Source organism: Pogona vitticeps, chromosome 2, assembly GCF_051106095.1.
Source record: "Pogona vitticeps strain Pit_001003342236 chromosome 2, PviZW2.1, whole genome shotgun sequence".
NCBI classification, from domain to species: Eukaryota; Metazoa; Chordata; class Lepidosauria; order Squamata; family Agamidae; genus Pogona; species Pogona vitticeps.
Genome location: NC_135784.1, coordinates 203,826,737 through 203,850,001, shown reverse-complemented (window position 1 = coordinate 203,850,001; position 23,265 = coordinate 203,826,737). Strand labels below are relative to the sequence as shown.

The 23,265-nt window shown below is 39.2% G+C and overlaps 1 protein-coding gene and 1 long non-coding RNA gene across 13 annotated transcripts in view; one reads left to right on the top strand and one right to left on the bottom strand.

The window, feature by feature from the left end:
• The window catches only part of NRG1 (neuregulin 1), a 746,295-nt gene that overhangs the window by 432,672 nt on the left and 290,358 nt on the right, over positions 1-23,265 (top strand). The gene's annotated exons all lie outside the window — the stretch shown is intronic.
• Positions 1,836-15,456, bottom strand: LOC110083170 (uncharacterized). 3 transcript variants are annotated; one of them, XR_002301241.3, is made up of 3 exons: positions 15,376-15,456; positions 8,358-8,499; positions 1,836-5,865 (listed from the first exon to the last, which is right to left on the bottom strand). It is a non-coding gene; the product is annotated as an uncharacterized LOC110083170 (long non-coding RNA). The 3 variants fall into 3 exon arrangements; XR_002301242.3 differs by lacking the exon at positions 15,376-15,456 and having other exon boundaries at positions 1,836-2,952; positions 5,653-5,865; positions 8,358-15,361; XR_012084235.2 differs by lacking the exon at positions 15,376-15,456 and having other exon boundaries at positions 8,358-15,361.

The following is a 23,265-nucleotide window of genomic DNA, read 5'->3' as shown; positions in this document are numbered from 1 at the left end:
GAAGATTATTAAAGAAGACATGTTTATTCCTATGGTTATTTAAATAGACCATTACCTCAACAGTGAAGTGACAAGACAAGGGAGTTTTGATGGCAGTACATGAGAGAGTGGCAGGACAATTAGAATGTCAGTTCTATGATGACTTGTTCTTTTAACCCCCAACCAGGCAGGTTTTTTAAAAAAAATACCTGTGGTGATCACAAGGAAATGCCAACATCTTGAGGGTTAGCAGTAAGACGAGGCCTAGAGATGGGGTTCAGGCTAGGTTCAATGGATCTTACATCTCTTGAACCTGCTGGGAGTTCAAATGCTGCCAATACCAAATATACCAACATCCTAAAAACTAGAACATGCCGCTTCTGCTTCCTAACCTCAGAACTCATTGAGAATAGCATGGAACATTTATTTGAGGTGGTGTCCCAATAATGACACCAGCTGGAACAAAGGGGTAGTCCAGTATCAAAATGCAGTAAGTTGAACGTGACGATTTATCTCCTAGCTTCCCCCCCCCCCTTTGCAAAACAACAGTAACAGATAGCATAAAGACTGGCTGAAACTATGCAAGTATTCTGATTTTTCAACGGACAGACAGTTCTGTAAAACCCTACCTTTTGATCTCATTCTTAGTGAATTCTATAATAAAATATGGTTCCATGCTATAAAAATGTCTTCTTTGTGTTAATATGGCTGATTATTACAGTCATATGCATAAAGTTATTTACATCAGTGGTTCTTAACCTTTGTTACTCAGGTGTTTTTGAACTGAAACTCCCAGAAACCTCAGCCAGCAGAGCTGATGGTGAAGGCTTCTGGGAGTTGCAGTCCAAAAACATCTGAGTAACAAAGGTTAAGAACAAGTGATTTACATGACACAGTGGGATGTACTTCCAAATAACTTCGCATATGATTGGGCTGAGTTGGTCCTTTCAGGACTTCCTTCATGATTTGTTGTTTGTGTAGTATAATGGTGTAAATCCTCTTTCTTATCTTAGTAATTCACACTAGAGTTGAAATAAATAAATAAATAAATAAATAAATAAATAAATAAATAAATAAATAAATAAATAAATAAATAAATAAATAAATAAATAAACTATCGAATCAGTGAAGTGTGTGAGTCAACACAAGTTCCATTCCTCTGTAAGTTCCATTTATTCAGCTTTATTTGTTGCTCATCATTGTTATCATTATCTTAGAACTGCAGACCTGGAATGGACCCTATGGCTCACCGAGTCCAGCCCCTGTCAAGGACCACACAGTGGAGAATCAAACTACATACCTAAACTACTGAGCTATCTAACATGTTAAAATAAGTCACACTACCAGAGTAGGCCATGGAGGAGTGGACTCGCCAAATCTCCACAAATTCAGTGGACCTACTTTAGTATGACTTACTATGCTAAGCAACAGGATTTCAGCCATTATCATACTCTCTGAGGTAACCAGATAGGGGTGTAAGAATTTGTATGAAATTTCTCATTCTTGTTAGCTTAAGTAGTCTCAACACTCCAAAACACCTCAAGAAATTCCAAAGTTCACCGAGACTGCTCACCTTTAGAGTGGTAATTTATTTATTTAAAATATTTTTAAGGAACCAAGAATTGAAACAAGGAGTGCTTATTTTCTCCATCAAAATGGCTACAATTTGCACACGGAGTAGGCCCACTGAACCACTGGAACTTACAAAAGGGGTAGGCTCACAGAATCTTCACATACTCAGTGGGCCTAGTCTTATTGCGATTTACTACTGGATTTAAGCCTATATCTCTGTGGCCATTTGTATAAATCTGGTACAGAGTCTCACAGCAAATACAAAAGGGCGGACAGACTGTTGGTAAAAAGAAGCCAACAAATCATTTATTGCTTTTGATTCTTTCACACAAGTCTACACAACAAGGCAACACTTGTAGTTTTGAATAATTTGTGCCAGTTACATGAATTGCCCGAGATATACCATTTGCACAAGATATTTTGCAAACTGTTAACACTAGAAAATGTCTCACTGTATTGTATAGAGAAGACAACATTTTTGAAATTCCTTGTCCTCCCATGTGAAGATGAGGGAAGCAAGGATTTATATCCCCCAAACCCTTGATGAGTTTCCTCTTTTCTTTTTAGTTTTTATGCCTCAAATTTCACTAAGGTGCCATTTGTTCAGTCATAGTATTTTAACAGCAACATTAAAAGGCTTTTATTGGATATTTCGATCTGGATGAATAATTCTGTGGCTCAAATTTTAATTGCAAAGAACAGCCATTCACACAGAGGATTAAGTGATTGAAAAATTAGGCTAATGTTATGCTTGAGGTGGCCAAAACCATTTGCCTGTTCTTTCTAAATATAGAAAGTGAAAAACCAGTTGAATGGATTGTATTTAGCAACTCGCCAGGAAAATTGAACATGGGCTCATATATCAGCTCCAGTCTAAAAGAAATTAAGATACACATTAAAATGCTGAAGGAGAAATTTAGTAACAGAAATGCCAACTGATCCATAACACCTCAATTATGCTACATGAACAATGGAAAATATTTAAAATAATAGAGCATTTTCAAATAACATTTTCAATGAACAACATGCAATATGCAGACAATACAGTGTTAGGTAAAGGTTCCCCTTGACATTTAGTCCAGTCGTGTCTGACTCTAGGGCGTGGTGCTCATGCCCGTTTCCAAGCTATACAGCCAGCATTTGTTCGAAGATGGTTTCCGTGGTTACGTGGTCAGTGCGACTAGACACCGAACACTGTTACCTTCCCACCGTGGTGGTACCTATTTATCTACTCGCAGTTATAAGAATCTTGGAGTCTGGTTGAATGAAGTGGGAAGAGCATTCAATAAAAGTCAGAAGAAATGGCCTGGAGCAACTTCTTTCAGATGCATGTTGTAAGATGCTGTGTGTTCTGAATTCTGTAGTATGGTATTATTAAATCATGGTCTTTAACAGAGGCTGCTATAAAATGAACAGTTAAAATGTGAATTCATTGCATAATGAAAAGCATTACTGAGAAGGTATGGAACAAAGAAGTAAAAGGGCAATGAATAAAGACCAAGGAAACATAAAACACACAAAATGTAGGAAGCTAGAATAGTTGGTGGCATAGTGAAAAACTCATTGTACTGAATGTTACTGCTGATCATTCAAGATAAAATAAACAGGAAAAGAAGTGCACAGGAGAAAAACTTTTAAGCTGAAGAATCTTGGAGACTGGTTTGGATGCAAAACAACTGTTTTGAGTTGCCACATCCAAGGTCAAAACACCCATGGTAGTATCTATCTCTCGTAGGAAAAGAACAAGTCAGAGAACTTGAATATCATAGTGTGCCCAATTAGATTTAAGCCCATCAGAATAATATCACCAGGAACTGGGCCTTCTCAGTGGTGGCCACCTTCTTATGGAATGTATTACCAGTGGAGGTACACCAGACCCCTTTTCTCCCAGTATTCCAAAGGTAAATAAAATATTTCTCTGTAGAGAAACCTTTCAGGATCTCTTTATCTTATCATTGTTGCTATTTAAGTTGTACTTTGATTCTGTTTGGGTTTCACTATCACTACTGTGGGCTTTTTGTGGGTTTGTTTTAGAACCTTTAGGGTTGGGTGGGGATTGGGTTCTTATGGTTATGTTCCATGTTTGTAAACTGCCCAGACTAGTGGCTTGCCACTAGATGGGCAGTATAATCAATCAATCAGTCAGTCAAGGTACAGAAAAGAGGTATGTGTTACATGCTGTCATGTCTGAACGAAATTTTAGCAACCATAATAGGGCATTTGTGGTAAGTGAGAAATTTAAGGAGTAGTTTTGCCAGTTCCATTTCTCCCAGCGCCCCCCCCCCCATGAATTTCCATAGTTGAGTCGTAAGATGTAATTCTATCCAATACACCACACTGTGTACCTTTCAGAAAAGAAACCAGCAATATATGATCCTGCTACCTGACTTCAGAGTACAAATATTTTTCCGTTGTAGTGGTGAAGAGTTTTGGCTACATCATAGACAAATGAAATTGTAAAAGACTTCCTTTCCATTACATTCAAGCAGTAACTCTATTGGGCAGTTTGTCAATAAGAAATCAGGAAACAGCCACTTAAGGCAATAATTTCTACAGTATTCTGTTCAGTCTGACTTGTCTGGCATGGGCTCTTAGTTAAATAAACAACATGTTGAATGTTTTATGTATGATCTGCACTCACTGTATAGTGCTGCTACAGACAAAGCTGCTTTAGTATATCTTCATGCCTTATCTCCACCTTAGAGCCATTATTAACCTTCACAAATATAACACACATTGAAGTGCCTAAGGAATGATAACTCTAAAAAACATATGGATTTTTAAATGTTATGATGTTTCAAAGGAAGTGCAAAGGAGTGGTGGTATCCCACTTACTAAAAACAAAAATGGCTCAAATATCCTTATAATGCATGCGGAGTACTTTGTAATACCACTCATATAGCAATGATATGCCTTGCACAGAACATTAACTCCCAACCTTGGGAAACCCAAGTGTTCTTGGACTGTTCCTCCCAGAAAGCCTGGCCAGCACAGCTAGTGGGGAAATTTTCTTGGAACTGCAGTCCAAGAACACCAGAGTTACCAAATGTTGGCAACCACTGACATAGAATATTAAACCATCCAAAGAAGAAAGCACACTTGGCACCATGTCCTGGGCTTTTCCATTAGGAGATTGAAAGAAAACTAGATGGGATGGTTATTGGTATGAAACAAATCTGTCCATAAAAGAATTTTGCATCGAATAAATCAATAGGAAGTGGTGCCCAGTTTTTTTCACCTATAACCATACCACTTTGAACTAGGATAGTGTCACCATATGACCCTGTCTCATATTGTAAGCTAAGCAGAACCAGATCTGGTTAGTACTTGGATGGGAGACCTGTTGAGCATTTGAAGGATCTCCATGAGGATCTAGGAAAAGTCCTGTTTCAAACTCTGAAGTGCTGCTTCTAGTGAGGATTGACTGGGCTGAATGGACCAAATGTCTGTGTTGCTAAACAACAGAAGAAAAACCACACGGTAGAATCCATCCAGCTACTTAACATTCACTGCATTCTCCCCTCCACCTTTTTGGAGGTTAGCAGCATACATATAAATGCATGCATGTTGGATTGGGACTGAGGGGTGGTGGTGGAAATGTCTTCTAATTTCCTGCCTCTTTCTCACATCCTGTGCCTCAAGACAGCGTTTCATCCTGGAAGAAAGTTGGTTTGTCTGCTGACTCACTCTGAATATTGGGATGTGAAGTACTAGGCAGTTCAAACTGACATTGAACAATTGCAGTCATCATCACCATTCAAACCCCTTGTGGCTCTGCATTTAGCCTAAACAGCAAAAGTGGCACTAGGCATGTTCACGCTTAGGAAAAGGCTGACTAGGTCAAAAGCATTTTTCTTACTTAAAGGCTGCCTTGAGATGGTTGTGCAAATTGACCTTTGTGTCCTAGTGGAATGGAGCAGCTGTTGATTTAGAGCCCCCCCCCTCCATGCACTTTGACACTTATCTTGCTAATAGAAGAACAGCTGAGAGCCTGTTCAGCAGTCAGAAAGAAGCCCAGCAGAGAACAGTCAAAACCCTCCAGGTGGATCTCCTTCATAAGACCCATGGAAAGGAATGGCAGCTGTAAAGGGGCATACGTACTATGAAAAGCAGCCTTTTTGTCCAGCCCCTTTTCTTATCAATTTCCAGAGAATTAACCATGTTACTCATCCATCCTGGGTCTTTACTTATTCGGTATTCATTTTAATGCAGCTTACATATACATTCAATGGCCAAAATCCTATTGCATAATATTATGCCAATGTAGGCTAATGACTTCCCCAGATTGAAGAGATCCTAAGAGAGCCTTGGAACCTGGCGGGATTAGAATAGGAAACATGTAATGAGTGATAAAAAAATATGAAAAAAATAAAAAAATTAAAAGCCTGAGGCTAATTATGTTGCCTGCATGCACAGGCACAAATTTACACAAGACAATTTTGGTCAATGACTTTTTAAAGATCGGTGCTCTAGTTTAAGATTTGAGTTAAGGCTATTTTATGTTGGATTACATACCATAAAGCCAAGAAACTGGAAGCTGAAATTCTTACCTTATACTTGTGGTCAGGAACAATAGTGTGCAGTATCACTAACTGTGCATGCTTCCATCTAGATCCTCAATTCACCTTTGTCTTTCAAACCCAAATTCAGATGGTGTGCTTGGTACCAACAAAGATGCTGTTCTTCTTATGAAGCACCAAGTCCCTTACTCTCTTAAAGTACAGTATATGGATCCCACATGCAAAGAGGAGAGAGTGTTTCATCATTGCTTTCAACACATGAGAATGATGCTTTGAAAAGGGGGAGTCTATGCTTTTCATGTTTTGGTTTATGTGGAGCCAGTTGGGGTGTGCTCTTTTATGTGTTTGGACTGCAACTCCCAGAATTCTCCAGGAGTAGCTCTAACAAGCTAGGAAACCATATACAACATGAATATTTTATTGCTCCTGCTGCTGCTGAACTGGATGACTGATCTCAGTAGTCCTCCAAGGAACTGATTATCTAACAAAATCACCAATCCAGGTTGGAATAATTGGGCTGCCTATCACATCCTGAATTTAAAACAGGAATTGGATCAGGGAAGAGGGTTTAAAAAAGGAGTATGAGAGTTGGATCTGGAAAATAGGATGCAATGGAGTGGCTTGGCTGACTTTGTTGTGCTGACAAAGAGCACAGCATGATTTCTTGAAGAATTCGTCAAGAATTCTGGGAATTACAGTCCTGAAACTCAAATCTCAAACTCCAATCAAACCTGTAGATCCCTCACATGCACCCCCAGAGAAGGGCTTTTTGGTCATTCACGTGCACCATTGGCTTTTTTACCCTTGCTCCCTGTTGATTTGTTAAAAAAAGAAAACTTCTGCAATGCTTCCTTAGAGCTGTAGTTCTTTGGGAGGTGTCTTCTATACAACTTAATGAGTATCAATATAATGACTCCATGGCAGCAACGCAGCAGCTTCCTTTACAAATCAGCAACACTTATCAAGGCTGCAGAAGCCAATGGTGCAGGTAAATGACTCAAAAACATTTCAGTGGTGAGGGCAAACTACAGTGTGCAGACTCGAGTTTCTAAGATGCAGTTCCTGGAATTCTTGGAGAATTCTGGGAATTGCTATACAAAACTAAAAAGGAACATGCCCCTAGGAGCTGACTCAGACTGGCAATAGCTCTTCACCATTTCAGGCAGGATTTTTCCAAAGTTGTGGCTCATGTGGAAAGGCTGCCCAAATAGAATACCTTCTTGCTCTTCAGACTATCACTTTCACATGTTGAAAGCAATGGTGGAGCTAGCATGCTCCTCTCACCACATGCTTCTGTAATATTAAGTACAGTAATATTGTTTAAGATCGGCCCACGCTACTGTGTTGCTTTACATCAGTGGCTGTAGGTTCAACAGAAAAATGGACTGGGATTTTTAAAAACCTTTTTTTCTGATTCACAATGGGGAATTCATATTGCTTGGACTGAATTCCTTGCTCCCCTCGCCCATGTGACAAATTCAAATGAATACTCTCTTTTTTCTAACTAGCAGAACTGCCTAACCCACTGCTTAAATTGTAAATGCTAAACACAGACACTATAGAGAGACGATAATTAAAACAAAAGCAGTGGTATGTGTCTGTTCTGTGCTGTCAAATCAAACTGACTTTCAGCAACCTAATAGGACTTTTAAGGTCATAAGTGAGACATTAAAGGATTGGTTTTACCAGTTTCACTCCCCCAGTATGTTTCCATGGCAGGATTAGAACCCTGTTTTCCAGAGTCCTAGTTCACAGCGATGAGGATATATAAATTAAACAACAATAAATAAATAAAAGAAAGAATGAATTTATTCTTCAGGAAAGTATATTAAAATATTTGATAAGGGGAAAAGAAAGGTTTTTGAAATTGCAAAATAAGGGATAGGAAACTGGTTGTCCAGATTTCCCCCCCCCCAAAAAAAAAACTTCCATCATCCTTCAGCAGCACAGCCAGTAGTGACGGATGAAAGGAACTATAGTCCAGTGATACCTGGAGGGCCACTAGCTGCCCAGTCCAGTTGTGAACAAGCAGAACATGAAGACACCCCACTGCTCATCTTAATGCTAAAATGCATGCTACATAAAAACCTACCTAAAGAAAGGAAGAATAACTGTTATTAGGTTACAGACAGTCGTTCCTCTCAAAATGCCCTGATATGGAGAGACCTAAGGCCTGTCCGTCAACTGCGTTCACCCACTCTCCTGTTCCCTGCCCCCACCATTTTCACAGACATGAACACCTCCCAGCCCAAACATCATTTTTTAAACTTAAGATTTCAACCCTACCAAAGCATGGCGTGCTAATAAGACTCTATGTGGTTCCAGCTTCAACTCTGGTCAATTCAGAGGGAAGTCCATTTCATCTCAGGAAGCTCCACAAATGGACCCAGGTGAGGGATAAGGATTCTTCTCAATCTGATGCAAATCCCTAGTTAAAACATAACCAAAAGCAAGCAAAACTGGCATCAGATATGTGCTATTTTATAACTAACTGGCCCTCGGAGCATAGTGGCATGTGGTTTATTACATCATTTTCATGTGGTGAAGCTTTTAATGATAAACTATTGAGATAAATGATAAAAGTTATGTGTGGAAGTGGGGGAAATGTTGTTTCTTTTGTTGATCCTACTTTTGGTATCTCATTACTTTCTTCCCTGACCTTTGGCTAGGTACCTAAATGTGTTTCTTGCATAACACTAGGCTTTAAATAAACACAGGTTACAGGGAGAGGGGCAGTAGTAGAGATTTTAGAGCCCCGTCAGTAAGAGTTTTGTAGTGCAAGGCACCTGGAGACCACCAGGTTGGAGAATGGTTTCTTAAAATGCTGGTCCTTAGGAGCTGGCCCTAGTTTTTACTGTAGCTGTCTTTTCTGTAATATCTGATGCTGATGGAGAGACGATGTTCTAATTTGAGATTTCCAAGTGTGCGGTTGTTTGCTGTAATGAGTATTATGCTCAAGACAGTCTTTAACTAAGAGTAAGAGGGAGAGATCAAAACAATTTCTTTGATTTTAATTAAGTCATTCTGAGAAACAAAATTCCTAATGCTCATAAAGGGGAATTAAAGTTGTACCATTTGAAAGATAAATGCAGCTCATTATGGTGCATTGAAGAAGTCTGATTAGTTACTTTTGAACACTGCAGTTGAATTGCCACTTCCTTGTTTCTTGAAACAAACACTGTACAATAAACAGCTGGGTGGCAGGCAAGACCTTTCTGAATGTCCTAGAAATAAATTAGTAGAAGTAGAATATTTTAATTATGATAATAATAATTTTTAATAATATTTTTAAATAATAAGAAGAAACTAGAATGTCAGTGATCCTGTGTTGTTTTTTGTATGTTTGTTTTCTTTGTTCTTTTCTTGCAGCTTTTTTATTTGTGGTTTGTTGGTTTTTAAAACGGTACAGTTGCCACTGATCTATTTCATGTGATGTGTACTTTGGTCCTGAGTTGAGAGTGCAATTAAACAGGCATTTCTCCCATAGTTTCTCTCCAGATTGGGGATGGACTGGCACGCTTCTTTTCCCAGTGACCACATCATGCATGTAACATCATAAACCAGCCCACCCCTGATAGATCCCTCCCTACACCTTTTTGTGTCCCTTTCAGCGGCTACTGGCTTGTTTTGTTTTTTATTGTGGGTAGAATTGCTCCGTTTTGGTTCAGTTCCAGTGTATATGGTTTGTGGGATTGAACCAAAGTGGCTGCCTGGCTGTCCCTTTGTTGAAAGTGCTTAATGATCTTGAGAAATGGGAAGTTTCTTGGCTGCTCACCTGCAGGGGGAAAGGAAGAGGAAGTTGCTAGCCCATCAGCAATGGGTTGAAAGGGCTTTTGCAGTTGTGTTTTTTTGGGGCAGGGGAAATTCCTAGTAAATGACATATTTGCGTGGGGAGAGCCCATAGAGTTCCTTAACCTGTATTTAGTATGGAGAATGAATAAATATACACAATTTTTACTTATTCTAGATATTTTAGTCAGCTTTTGCTAGTTACATGAATGGGTGACGTGATTATGGCATAGCAGTGCTGCTCTCTCTCCCTGAAAAACCTTATAGGCCTCCCACATATACACAGATGGCTTCTATTAGCCACGTTCACACACTTTCAGGTCTATCTCAGCATTTATATAGGCTCATTTCTTACTTCTTCTTTTTCTCCTAATTAAATTTGAGATTCTCAGGGAACTAAATACCATTCTTTAGGCTTTGGGCATGTGTACAAGGTCTGTACACACAAACCTGCATATTGTTTAACTTCACTTCTATCCTATGCATACTCAAGAGACTAAACCTCAGTATTCCTGTTTGAAATCTTTGATTTCTTCTGATTTAAAAAAATCTAAGTTCCCATGTCATAACCATGCAGAAAGCGCTTAATGTGAACAAACTGTCGTTCACATTAGTTTGATCAAATCCTTCTGTTTTTCTTTGAGCCAATTCTATATGTGCAATTCTGATAGATTTTCCTTAATCTACTGCCAGGTTTGTATTTAATTTGCTTTGTTTTTTGTTGCATGATAGGAAAAAAAGGAGACAATTGAATAACTAATAGTCTTAAGAAAATGGGGTGTGAGAGTTTTTTTTAGATAAATATGGGCATAAATATGAACATAACTTCTTAGGCAAATTAGCTGTTCTTTCATCTTGATCTCCCCTGAAAGATGGATGTTTGTTTGATGCTCCACATAGAACTGAGACTTTACTGGTCAAAAATACTGGCAGAACTCAATTTTAAACTTTAAAAGCTTACATATGCATGTGATTAAATAAACTCGTTTCAGCTCATGCCTAGTCATATCCTGTTATGCTCTGGATACTCAGCTGAGAATTCCTTCCTTAGGTAAATTTTGTAAACGCGGGCATAAGACTCCCGCCAGCTAATTATCAATATGTAGCTAGAAATTCCATTTGTTCTGTGATTCTTGATATATACTAGTATCAAGATTGGTAGTGCTGGTGATCAAATGTTATCCTCCTTTGCACTTTTTAATGTGAAAAATAACATTCGCCATGATCAGTTTTGATGAAACAAAACTATTGTGTCATTGTTTCTGACATTTACTGGAAAATTTAAAGGGAAACTAAGTCCCATTAGCTACATTGAATCCTTCCTAATTGTGCTGTAAATGTTTTGCATCAGAAAAAGTGAATTTTGATCCAATAGCACACCATAATGCACACTAAAGTACCATCAGAGTCTTTATGCTCATATAGTAGTTTTGGTGGGGATTTTCCCCTCATTTTTTTACCATTACAAGTATTTCTTTTGCATTGGATGAAATCCTGTTGCATATCTTACACCTGTTCACAGGTAATAATGTCATAGAAAGAGAGTGATTTTTGGTAACTAAAAACTTCCAACTTTTATCACATGACTTTTCTAACTTTATGGCATCACCGTAGTCGTGCCATATATTTTGTATAGACACAGTAAGCAAGATTCTACAAGCAAAATAAAAAATGGGGGCAAGCATAACTATGAAACTGGACTTGAGATCAGCACCAAATTTGGCATGGATGTAGCAGAATGTCTGCCCTTACTCTGTGCCAAATTTGGGGCTGTTTGGGTAAAGGGTTTTTGAGTTGTGATTTAAAAACAACAACACTGTTTTACCCCCATGCAGAACCAAGCAACCGTTCTGTCAGCTAATAGAAAATTCATGAAAATTTTTATATAGGACAACATTTCCATACGTGGGGGGAGAAAAACCTCTGTTTTAACCTCCTTTTCTTCATCCACATGTTTGGACATATGGATGTCTCTAAGTCAGACCCTTTAATCACTGCTTTTTAACCCCCTAAAATGTCTGAAATCGCTGCCTTTTTAAAATAACTTCTGGAATTCCAAAGGACCTCTTTGCATAACATGGCATTCTGGCCAATCAGAATGTGTCTGAAGTCAGCCCACAGGGAAGGTGTCTGCCACTTTTAACCCTGCCATGTCCTTCAGTGTAAAAGAAAAAAATTAATGCCTTCCTGGGCACACATTCTTAGCCCTGTGTATGGAAATATTTTTAAAGTTACTTTTAAAAAGTAGATACTATACAGCAGCTCATTCATTTAAGCTGTGAAATTACTGTTTTTCCCCTTCAGGGCAATGAATGATCTCAAAGCATGTGTTACCTGTTTTACTCGTGAGTAAGTTTACCCAGTTTACTCATAAGTTTATGGATTCATATGATTTTTAGATGTTGTGCTCCCTAAACCAATGTCAGATCATGGATCCTATTTGCACCCACAGACTACACCACAGAAATCATGGGTCTCCAAGTGCATGGCTTCGCAGTGGCACAAAACATGCATCTGAAGCATGGATACTCATAGATCCACAAGACTTTTTTTACACAGGATCACCCTGAAACAACTCTCCATGCAAAGGCCCCATCTGTACCCACACACTACACTACAGAAATTATGGATCCTCCAGGGTATGGCTTTGCAAAAACATGCAAAAACATGGATCTGATGCATGGATCCCCACACCACTGTCCAAACATAGGTTGCACCTCTGCCCTTGCACTAAAACATAGAAATTGTGAGTCCTTCCAGGCATGGCTTTGTAGTCATGCAAAACACCCAGAGATTCTCATGAATCCACATTACAGTATTTATTTGCAGGATCATCTCCCAATCTCACTGTCCAATCAGAGGTTCCATCTCTGCCAACATACTACACCACAGAAATCATGGGTCTCCCAGTGCATAGCTTTGCAGTGGTGCAAAAACATGGATCTGATGCACAGTTCCTCATGGATCCACATGATTTTGACGTAGGATCATCCCCAAACCACTATTCAGACATTGGTCCCATTTGTGGCCATAGATTACAACTCAGAAATCTTGGTTTCTGGAGCACATAGCTTTGTAGTGCTGCAAAGAGACTGATTCAAGGCACGGTCCATAGCAATAGCAATAATAGCCTTAAAACTGCAGAGTTGGAAGGGACCCTATGGATCATCAAGTCCAGTCCCTGACAAGGAGGCACCCTGGGGAATTGAACTCCCAGCCAGAGGCCTAAACCCCTGAGCTATCCACCAGTTCTTGGATCCACATGATTTTTTTTTACATAGGAACATCCCCAAACTACTATCCAGTCATAGAGCCCATCCATGCCCACAGACTATACCACAGAAATAATGGGTCCCCCAGTGCATGTTTTGGTAGTAGTGCAAAACATGGATCCTCATGGATCCACATGATTTTAAACTAGGATGGTCCCCAAACCACTGTCCAGTCATAGACCCCATTTGTGTCCATAGGTTAAAACACAGAAATCATGACTCCAGACACATTCTGATTAGCCAGAATGCCATCTGCTTTCAGGTTCTTGGTGAGGAATTTGGGGGACAGCAAGCAGACAATGTCAAAGAGTGAGTATATGAGAAGGACAGGAATACATGAGAGGGACTGAAACCTAGCCAAGCAGATGCACTGAACCCACACCCTTCAAAAGGATGAGAAGAATAGTTGTAACAGGAGACTCTGTACTGCAAGGGGTTGAAACTGAGCTATGCCGGGAAGATCCATGGACCCGCCAGGTATGATGTCTCCCTGGAGCACAGATTAGGGATGTGACAGGATTGACATCACTCATAAAACCCACAGATACATATCCCTTTCTTATCATTTCTGTGCGACCAAACAACACATCTCAGAGAAATTTCAAAGAGATCACATCAGACCTCAAAGCTCTGGGAAGGAAACTTAAAGACTTTGGGGCCCAGAGAGTTTTCTCATCCATCCTACCAGTACTCAAAAAAGGAATAGAAAAGGGAAAGGAAAATATTCTAGTGGAACAACTGGCTACAAAGGTGGTGTTGGAGGGAAGGATTTGGTTTTTGGGATCACGGGTAAGCTTCCTAGAAAATTGACTGCCAGTAAGAGATGGTTTGCACCTCACGAAGACTGGGAAGAATGTATTTGGGCACAGCATGAAGAACTTCAACAGGAGGGCTTTAAACTAAACTGGAAGTTGGAGGGAGACACAAGCACAGAGGTAAGGATGGGTGAAGTCTTGCACACAATAAGAGGTTATAATAAAAATAAGGGGTCAATAATAATAATATTAACATTAATAATAATATTCATAAAATGCACAAAAAGAGCAGGCCGGTAAATATGACTCGGTAGGAATAACTAAAACTTGATGGGATAAATCCCATGACTGGAATATAGCAATTGTAGGATATAATTTGTTAAAAAAGAACAGAAAGAATAGAAAGGGAGGTGGAGTTGCAGTGTATGTCAAAAATATGCACTCCTGCACAGAAATGCAGGAGGAGGAGATTGCCTGTTCCATTGAAAGCATCTGGATCAATCTAGCTGGGGCAAAAAACAAAAGGAACATGGTATTTGGAGTCTACTAATGAGTGTTCGATCAAGGAGGGATGAGGATTAAACTTTTGAAAAACAAATTGCAAGGATTTCAAAGAGATACAGTGTAGTAGTGATGTGAGATTTCAGTTATCTTGATATCTTTTGGGAGGCAAATTCTGCCACGTATGGCCCTTCCAAGAAATTCCTGGCTTGTGTGACTGATAATTTTCTTCTACAAAAAGTGGAGAAAGAAACTAGAGGACTAAGCTATCCTTGACTTGATTCTAACAAATAGAGACACCTTGGTGGAAGAAGTAGCAGTAAGGGGAACTCTGGCAGAGAGTGACCATGTTCTACTAGAATTCTTGATTTCAAAAGAAACCAATGAAGAGTGTAGCGCCACATATGTGCTGGATTTTAAGAAAGCTAATTTTAATAAACTCAGGGGATCCTGACAAGAAAAGGAGTCAAAGAAGGATGGGAGAGTTCAGGCTTGACTGAACTGAGCACCCACTTTTCTGCTTTTCTGGATGTTTTCAATATCTCTTATCAACACCACATTTCAAATGACTTGATTTTTGTCCTTGTCTCTTTCTTCATTATCTTCCTTTCACACAGTATGCATTACGGTACTTTGACCTTGCTTTCCAGTTACATTCTTTGCTAATTTCAGCCTCTTCCTTTTTTTTTTCATTTCAAAAAGCAAAGAGACATATTTTGGAAAACAGATACACAACATATCCATAGAGGTTTTGGTCCAGTACAGCTTTGCTTCCTCAGCTTGCTTAACTCAAAGAAAGGGATTGAAATTGGAACATAATTTTCCAGTCTGCTTTTGGTGGAGCGGGCATGGCAGCATTAGTTTAACTAAGAGGTTAAAGGGTGTGTATTAGAGATGGGCATGGACTTTGGTTCTGTGGTTCATGCGGCTTCATTGGCATGGCACCACAGATGCCACACATTTTCCCATACCAGCTTCCCCACTCACCAGCTGGTGCGTGCTGCTTTTTCCCTGCTATTCACACAGTCATCCAGTCTCAGCAGGAGCACAGACTTCCTTTCTCCACCTCCTCCAGCAGCTACCAACTCAAAGGCAGCACTGCAGGAATCCCTGCCCCGCCTCCTCATCTGACTGGGCACCTGGAGGAGGCGGAGAAGGGAAGTCTATGTTCCTGTTGTGACTGTACGATCATGCAAAGAGCAGGGGAAAAGCACCGCGTGCCAACGGGTGAGTGGGGAAGCTGACACGGGTGGGGGAAGGGAGTGTGCAGTACCTGTGGCGCCATGCCAATGAAACAGCATGAACCTCCAAACTGAGGTTCGTGCCAATCTCTAGTGTGTATGTTTCTCCACTGTATGTGTTGTACTTAACTCACACCTTTGCATAACCGTTTCTTTAAATCCAAAACAGCCCTTCAAAATATTTTGGCACAGAGGGATTATAGCCACATCCAAGAAGTTCTGGCTTCTGTCTTCTTCCAGTAACCACAGTACAGATCATATGCTCATTTTCTGGAATCTTCTACTACTGGGTAATTCTGAATCAGGGAAATTTCTGATTGGAATTGTGGGTAGCGTATGTATATTTAAATTCCTGTTTTAAAAAGCCAGGGAATTCAATTCTTTTTTTTTAAAAAAAACACCTTCCAGTTTATGAATGTGGAATATTGTGCTTCTGAACCCATGATCCAAAAAGCCAGAAAATGGCCCAATATTGCTGCAAAATATTGTGCCTGCGTTGCCAGCATGAAAGGGCTCTAGAGGCCTCTGAATAACCCCCACCCATTCAAAAACCAAGAAAAATGTATTAGGATAATGCAGATTAATGTCAGAGGGACTGTTAAACTTGACATAGTTTAGGGCTTCAACATGTCATAATTAGTGCTGCTTACACCAGCCCTACAAAATAGTGTGTATTTTTTTTTTCTATATTGCCGAAATTGAGGAAGCAAAGCTGAGGCAGTACTGGCTTGCCTCAAGACATATAGTGAGAATGTGGTTGAGGTAAAATGAACATCAGGGACTTCCTTCCTCCTACAGCTCACACGCTTTACCACTATGTGACACCACCTCTCAATTCTTGGTCAATATTTGTGTCATGTTTTCAGCATGTGCTCTGAAGAGATAGCGGTGATTCAGTCAGTCAGGCTCTGAAACGCAGCCCATAATCTATCCCTCAGCTCTTTAGAAGTGAGTAGCCTGGAAGGTTCTGCTTTCTGATAAAGATCATCTGTGGCTTCCTGTGCTGAGGACAAAAAAGTTGAACAAACTGAAAGGTCATCTGTGTTTATATTAAAAATACAGGATTGCACCATGTTTGTAACAAAGTTGGATCACTATTTATCTACTTTCTTTCTTTTCTTTCCTTCTATTTCTTTTTTGCTTTGCTTTGCTTTGAGTTGAGTCAGTTTGCTTATCGTGATATTTCCTACTTTGTAAACAGCCAAGGAATAGGAGCTCTACTTCCCTAAATAGAGTGTTAGGTCACTTTTTATTATCAATACAATAGAGAACTGCCCATCTGTTGCTGTTTCACATCTGGAACCACAGATGCTCTCTCCTTACGGCCATCAATTATTGCAAGGAAATTACTACAGTATGTTTACCAGCGATGCACCCTATTTTCTCTCCCTTCATGATGCCTTACGCCATTGCTAGAATCCTTGTTTCATGGCATTTTAGGAACAAGCCAGGAAACCAACAGCATTGCAAAATACTGTATATCTCTTTGAATTCATGCCTGTATTAAAAATGAATCTAATACAACGGTTTGCAGTGTGGCACCCTGCTTTTCAATGTATATGAGAAATTTGAACAGACAAACAAAATGGCAGAGGCACCAGGAGATGGATCTTTCTCTCTTTGAGGCTAGATACAAACAGAAGATAATATTAGGATTTATTTTACTGTGTGTTTAATATTACCCTCTGTATGGCCTGATGTGATAAGAACTAACTTTTAGAAATGTAAATCAGAAGTGACATCAAAAGACACAACGTGAAGCACATTCTCATGCAGATGTGCACATTTTGTTTTTAACATTCAGGCTTCAGGGTGAAAGAGCCATATTTGACCTGTTGAAATTCTATCTCACTAAGCTGAAAACTCACAGTTTATATCAGTACTGTCACTATTTACATAAACAGCAGGCAGCAGAAACTGCTTACGTAAATTGGTGCCTGCGTAGCAAATGTCATCAAATGAATGTGCGTAAATTGCAGACAGCAACTGAAATTTACAATATGGCGTCGTTCCTCCGGAACCAATACACATCTGTATGTATTCCATCACTGGGACTGCATGGAAATCAAGGTGCAGTTCAGGGTAAAGTCTGAAAACACAGGATCTGCTTCCTTTAGCACCATCCACTCGTATTTGTATGCAGGTTGTTTGTATAAAGATGTTGGGTGCTATTGTGCTTTGCTAAAAACAATTTTTTAAAAGAAATTATTTCTGTTATGCAGATCTCAGTTTCTTCAACAGTTGTTGAAATATTAGAACAAGAAATATAGAAAAATGTTGGAAGGGATTGCTGGGTCTTTTGTGTTTTCAGTGATATGTGCGCATTGGGATTGGTCTGGAAATTAAGAGGATGAAACATGCAAGAAAAGCTCGACTCTTAAACTACCTGTAGATTTGATGGCCATTTTACAAAATATATAACCATTCAAATAATTACGAGAGACATTTTTTCTTCAGAAAGCTCCTATTACGTTTAAATCACAGAAGACGAGTAATGAATGATACTTCTCGAATTCTTTTCCCCGTTCTTGTCTGATATTTCTTTATATTTATCCATCAACAATATGATGGCCCCATCCTGTTGGGGATTTACATCAGCATCAATGGAATTGTATAAATTGGAGTGGTGAATTGCTATACTGAGTTCCTGCTTGTGTTCACAGCACATGCCACTTGCACAACATTAATTAATTGCCAACTCACTGTTGCAATTTACACAATTACACATTTCTTCTTCATTGTCCAGTTTGAATTAAGTTGTTCTACCTGATTGCTTGTTTTTGTGTGTATTTTTCTCACATGGCTCTTTTCTAATACTGAGCGCTGATACTGACCGCGGACAAAATAGGTCCATCAAGAAACAAGGAGGAGGGGGATGAGTCTGACTGTTTGGTCCATGCCATGTACATGAATGTTCACCCATAAATCTGTTTCATAGTAGTTACAAGTCACCTTCACATTAGCCTGCAAATTACCTGCACAAATATCGATATTTATGTTTGTACTTCATTAGTCCCTTTTTTGCATGTCATTATTTCTAAAATATGAACGTTTTGCACAATATCTTGTACAATATGAATATTTGGATCTAATATCCCCCACTATACACATTTTTTGCATGCATGCTTGAGCAAGAAATGCATTGCAATGTTTGGAGAAGAACACAGTATGAAAGAAACTGCATTTTACGGATGTGTTGGGCTAGCTCACTTAAAAATATAGACAAGTTTGGGTTTCCATTAATGAGAGCTCTGTAAAGTTAATGCACTTTTAGAGATGGGGCCAACCTGCACACCTACGTCCCTATTGCTAATTTAGCTTCCATGTATCCAGGCAAATGCCGGCATAGGGCAAGAGTGACCATTAGTAAAGAAGAGGCGAAAACTGTGGTGTAGAATGGGGATCTGAGGAATATACACAAAATTCCTTGCGCTCAGCATATTGAGATTCCTTGACAAGGCTTAACCCTGCATCAGCTTCCCAAGGTTCCTACTAAAGTGAGATCTTGGTCCTCTTTTCTCTTCACTCATCCCCACCCCACCACCACCCCTGCGTATTATTCTGCATGCCTGACTGTCAGTTTCTGCACAGCTTTTTGCTCTTTGCAGGTGAATCTACTGTGGAAAGATGCCATTCTTCACAGACAGAACTGTAACAATCCTGCACAGTTCGGTATTTCTTTAGCATCATCAACAACAAAACACAAAACTTCAAGAGAAATCCTACAAGATTTCTAGGGGGCATGGGTACAATCTGTTAAAGAGAATGTTGCTGCAAGGACACACTCCCTTCCATTTTTTTTAATCCAAGAATGTGATGCTGAGAGATTTACTTTTCTAGGATGGGAAGGGGAAGCCCTTCTTGGATAGAATGACCGACTGGAACTCTTTAGAGGAGCATCCCTTGTAAGTGCGAGGATACATGGGCAATATTTTGCTGCCAATCCTGCTTGTCTCTTCTGTTGCTGAAGTCTGTCACTGCCAACTTCTTATCCTTTCTGGGGCTTCTCTTTCCTATTGATTTAGCTCGTCCTCTAGATGTTTCTTTGATACTTGCTCCGTTCATCATTTATTTACTCACTGATTGATCATTACCTGATTGCAGTACATTGTTTATTCACTGGTTTACCTCTACCTCACTTTCTACCACTGTCTGAAATCTATATGGCTCTTAACAGACGCTAGTGTGCCTAAATGTGTACATTTAATCTTACACTCTTACATTTATAATGTGACTATGTGGCATCACTACCATCTCTCCTTCTCTCCCATACTTCTTCTTTTCTGAAAAGATACCTCAAGAAAGAGTTGTGGAGAATTCCAAGTCTTGCTCATGTGTTTGTGACATTTGCTTGGTTCAGGAAAAATATGGTCTAACGATGCATTTTGGATTTTTCTAGCAGAGTAGCGTGGTGCCCTTTGCTTTTTAAATAATAACTGATTGTTAACCATATCCATCAAATAACTTTGAAATCATTTTAAAGATAGGCGAAAGTAGCAACACCCTCTTATCTGTGGAAGTTGTGATTTTTGAACCTGCAAAGTATTTTTGTCAAATGACAGGGAAATCTGAGTGATACAAAAGGAAAATATCCAGTTCATGGGCGTGCCCTCCCACAGTAGGCATTTTGGAAAGAGGCGATAATGGCTATAAAGGGCAATATAGATACTGTGGCAGGACAGACGCTATGTTTGTCGGTGGACAAGGAAAAGGAGACACTTCTGAAAACAAGAAGCCATGGAAAATTGCAGCAGTGGTACTCATGCGAGTAGCTTTACTAGGAGAGAGGAAATGGAAAGTCACTTACTTTTTTTAGCCCCCAATTTTCTTATCTAGCATGTTATGAAGTCTAAAGAACAATTGACATTTGTTCCTTGTGTTTGAACTGGTTTGCTCTTTGGATCCACATTCCATGAGTGTATACACACAAAGCAATAATTTTTTAAGACACAGGCCCTTATTGGAACATGATTCTCCTTTGGTCAGCATTTCTGTGCTTGGCACTAAGCTAGTCTAGCTAAAATATTGTTGGCTTCAATGAGTCAAGTGTACATGACCATCACAAAACATTAAAATTTCCCATTAAAATTTTGAAATAAACAATGCAGTTCTTTATTGATTTTTATTTATGTCACATGAGGTTACAGCTGAAATAAGAAGGCTTTTACTTATACTATATTCTTTTCTCACCACAGTGCAGATGCTTAGGATGGAGCATAGCAACTTATTAAACTTTGCTAGCAATTGTAATTTTCATATTCTTCTGGTTTAATAATATTCTATTATTGCCATTTCATCCATACTATTCATACTGATATCCTTCAGCAGAAAAAAAACTGCTTTAAAAAAGACAGTGTAGTATGAAGTCACTGAATTAGAACCTACCCAAATTTGATTTCATTTGTTTGGGCATGAATGGAGATAATGGTTTTCCTGTTCAGTTATAGAACTAAATTAACTTGGCTGTGCTAGAATGATTTTGTTACCACCAATTACTGCTTCTGTGAATGTTCACTACATTTTAATTGGATTATTTGTCATATAAATTGTGTGTGTGTGTGTGTGTGTGTGTGTGTGTGTGTGTGTGTGTTTGGACTTATATACCACCCCACAGCACTACAAGCACTCTCCGGGCGGTTTACAATTTAATTATACAGGCTACACATTGCCCCCCCCAGCAAGCTGGGTACTCATTTTACCGACCTCAGAAGGATGGATGGCTGAGTCAACCTTGAGCCGGCTACCGGGGATTTGAACCCCAGGTCGTGAGCACAGTTTTAGCTGCAGTACAGCGTTTTAAACACTGCACCACGAGGCTCTGTTTCATTGTCATTTGACCTTATGGTTGGTACAGAACCTTTCTCTGTACTCACGTGTACATCAACATGCCTATTGGAGATGCTTCTGATAAAGAGGAGTCTTGTCCTTCAAAGTTTAATGACACTGTTTTTCATTGAGATCCCATCATATTTTGTTATTATTGGCTGCAACAGAGTAATATGGCTCTGGAAATTGTATTCTAGTAATTTCTGAATTTTCCCCAACTCTCCAGAAAATTATTTATAATTATATTATACAAGATCTAATTACAGTATGACATTTTCTACCATTAACATTTCTACATTCCATTGTAGATTTTTCAAATCCATTTTGTAATTATCCCCCACACCCACAGCAGTTACAGTGTACTGTTTTTAGACTGGCTGAACTGCTTTTGCTGGGTTTATAGACTTCCTTGAAGGACCTTGATTGTAGCCTATGTATACTCCTTGCTCATATGGTCTGCATTCAATGGGATGGAGCCCATGTACTTCTTTCTGTACAGCTCCCCCACATCTTAAGTTACAAAGCAGAAGATTGCCTTTTAGAGTGGTAACAAAGAACAATTATTGTTGCAAAATCATATGAAGAGTGGAGCTTCAGAACATTAGTTTTGTGGAGTTTTGCCAGGGAACCACAGCTGTCAAAATCTACAAGCCTATAGCAGTACTAAGTGGACATTCTGGGAACTGTATTCTGAACAAGGTATGTTTCCAAGCTTTGGCTGAGATTAGGTAGGTTTTTTTAAAATGGTGGCACCTGTCCTTCACTAGTTATTTCCTAATAGCTAGTAGCTCCTATTTCCTTTCTTTTCCCCTTAAGATTGATTGATTGATTGATTGATTGATTGATTGATTGATTGATTGATTGATTGATTGATTGTTTGATTGACTGATTTGGTTGGTTGGTTGGTTGGTTGGTGTTTTTTGTTTATTTTTTTATTATTTATGCTGCTGTATTTTGCATCCCAGTTTAATTATGTCTTCCTTTCCTTTTTTTTCTTCTGTTTTGTTTTGTTTTTTTCTTTATTTCATGGTATGTGTGCTTGTAATGTGGTGATGATGCATAAAGCTACTGATATGATGGAACTGTATTATATATTCTCTTAAGCTTGTAACAGATAGTTTTGCATTAACTTGTGGGTGTTCCCTATGTGTGTTTTATATATTTTAGTGGGGCTTATTACCAGGTAAGTGTAATTAAGCTTGTAGCCGGATTTTGGGATACTGGATTTTGCACGTTTGGAATAACAGGTGATTACAATGTGGGATTATGGGTTTGATCTCAAGCATGATGTCACATCCTGCAAACTGATAGAGTTTAACACGCACAGAGGAATTCTCGCAACATTATGTGGGTTAACAACACACACACACACAAAAGGTTCATTCTCAAAGTAAACGGGCCGTTCATTAGGGCACATGAGTTATGTGGGGGGGGGTTGCCTGTGTAAACTTAGCTGGATCAGTAAACAGTTCTGCCTTGTCACAAATAGTCAACAAATAAAAGTTTAGCTTTAGTCCCATCTGTTTATTCTTATGACTTTAAACTGTTTATGAGAAGGGGAGCAAACTGAATGTCCCCCAAGGAGGTAGACAAAGCCATATGAGATTTCATTATGAAACAACGTTCAGAGGGACACATGATCATTCCCCCCACTAGTAATGTCACATTTTAAAAGCGTCTCCTGACATTCAGCCATGATACCAAGTTGCCAATTAAAATCTAGTGAACAGGCCTAAAACTAAAGTTGCTTTTCTGACACTTATGTTATTAGCTCTAATGCGTAAATGTTTGTGGACTTTACTGGGGTACA